Source organism: Cervus elaphus, chromosome 20 (genome assembly GCF_910594005.1).
Source record: "Cervus elaphus chromosome 20, mCerEla1.1, whole genome shotgun sequence".
Lineage (NCBI taxonomy): Eukaryota > Metazoa > Chordata > Mammalia > Artiodactyla > Cervidae > Cervus > Cervus elaphus.
This window is the reverse complement of record NC_057834.1, coordinates 28,952,254-28,954,403: the sequence shown is the minus strand read 5'-3', so window position 1 is coordinate 28,954,403 and position 2,150 is coordinate 28,952,254. Positions and strand designations below refer to the sequence as shown.

Sequence of the window (2,150 nt, the reverse complement as noted above, 5' to 3'; positions counted from 1 at the left end):
AAAGCCAAATGAGAAAAGGAAAGATATATCCATCTGTATATCGAGTTCAAAAGAATAGCAAGGATAGATTAGAAACCCTTCTTACTTGATCAATGCAAAGAAATACAGGGAAACAATAGAATGGGAATGACTAGAGATCTCTTCAAGAAAATTAGAGATACCAAGGGGACATATCACGCAAAAATGGCCACAATTTAGGACAGAAATGGTATGGACCTAACCGAAGCTAAAGATATTAAGAAGAGGTGGCAAGAATACACAGAAAAACTATGAAAAATATTTTAAGGACTCAGATAACCAAAGTCAGACATCCTGGACTGTGAAGTCAAGTGGGCCTTAGGAAGCATCACAATGAACAAAACAAGTGGAGGGGATGGAATTCCAGCTGAGCTATTTTGAATCCTAAAAGACAATGCTGTGAAAGTGTTGCACTCAATATGCCAGCAAATTTGGAAAACTCAGCAGTGGCCACAGGACTGGAAAAGGTCAGTTTTCATTCCAATCCCAAAGAAAGGCAATGCCAAAGAATGTTCCAGCTACCACACAATGGCACTCATCTCACAGGCTAGCAAACTAATGCTTAAAATTCTCTAAGCTAGGCTTCAACAGTACATGAACTGAGAACTTCCAGACATTCAAGTGAATTTAGAAAAGACAGAAGAACCAGAGATCAAATTACCAACATCCGTTGGATCATCAGTAAAAACATGAGAATTCCAGAAAAGCATCTACTTCTGCTTTGTTGACTATGCTAAAGCCTTTGTGTGGATCAAAACAAACTGTGGAAAATTCTTAAAGCGATGGGATTACCAGACCACCTTACCTGCTCCTAAGAAATCTATAAGCAGGTCAAGAAGCAACAGTTAGGACCAGACATGGAACAACAGACTGGTTCCAGATTGGGAAAGGAGTACATCAAGGCTGTGCATTGTCACCCTGAATATTTAACTTACATGTGGAGTACATCATGCAAAATGCTGGCTTGGATGAAGCACAAGCTAGAATCAAGACTGTTGGGAGAAATATCAATAACCTCAGCTATGCAGATGACACCACCCTTATGGCAGAAAGTGAAGAGGAACTAAAGAACCTCTTGATGAAAGTGAAAGAGGAGAGTGAAAAAGCTGGCTTAAAATTCAACATGCAAAAAAAAAAAAAGAAGAAAGAAAAAAAATAATGGCATCTGGTCGCATCACTCCATGGCAAATAGATGGGGAAACAATGGAAACATGACAGACTTTATTTTGGGGGACTCCAAAATCACTGCAGATGGTGACTGCAACCATGAAATTAAAAGATGCTTGTTCCTTGGAAGAAAAGCTATGACAAACCTACATAGTATATTAAAAAGCAGACCAGAGCCGCAGCCGAGCATGGGCTTAGAGGATGGGCAAAGGATGCTGACCAGGTCCGGAGATCCCAAGGAGGAGGAAGAAGAGGAGGAGGAATTAGTGGATCCTCTGACGACAGAGAAAGAGCAATGCTAGCAGCTGGAGAAATGTGTGAAGGCTCGGGAGCAGCTAGAGCTCTCCGATGAGCATGTATCCTCCAGGTCACAGACAGAGGAGGACTGCACAGAGGAGCTTTTTGACTTCTTGCATGCAAGGGACCACTGTGAGGCCCACAAACTGTTTAAGAGCTTGAAATAGGTGTGCAGATTTGTTCACCTCAGCCTTCATCACCTGAGCATTGGGATATTTCCTCCTGGTTTTGAACATGCCATTTATTTGTGTAACTAAGTTCATGTGAATCTCAAGGATTTTAGCGTAGGCAAGTAATTTCTGTGTAATTATTGGTGATTTCATCTTAGTAAAGTCCAGATCAGCAAAAAAATAAATAAATAAAATAAAAAGCAGAGACATCCCTTTTTACTAACAAAGGTCTGTCTAGTCAAAGTCATGGTTTTTCCAGTAGTCATGTATAGATGTGAGAGTTGGGCCATAAAAAAAGCTGCATGCTGAAGACTTGATGCTTTTTAACTGTGGTGTTGGAGAAGACTCTTGACAGTCCCTTGGACTGCAAGAAGATCAAACCAGTCCATCCTAAAGGAAATCAGTCCTGAATATTCATTGGAAGGACTGATGCTGAAGCTGAAGCTCCAATACTTTGGCCACCTGATGCGAAGCACTGACTCATTGGAAAAGACCCTG

General features: G+C 41.0%; 1 pseudogene; it reads left to right on the top strand.

Annotated features, from left to right (window-relative positions):
• Positions 1 to 1,373: 1,373 nt before the first annotated feature.
• Positions 1,374 to 1,649, top strand: LOC122677323 (annotated as a pseudogene).
• Positions 1,650 to 2,150: the final 501 nt, after the last annotated feature.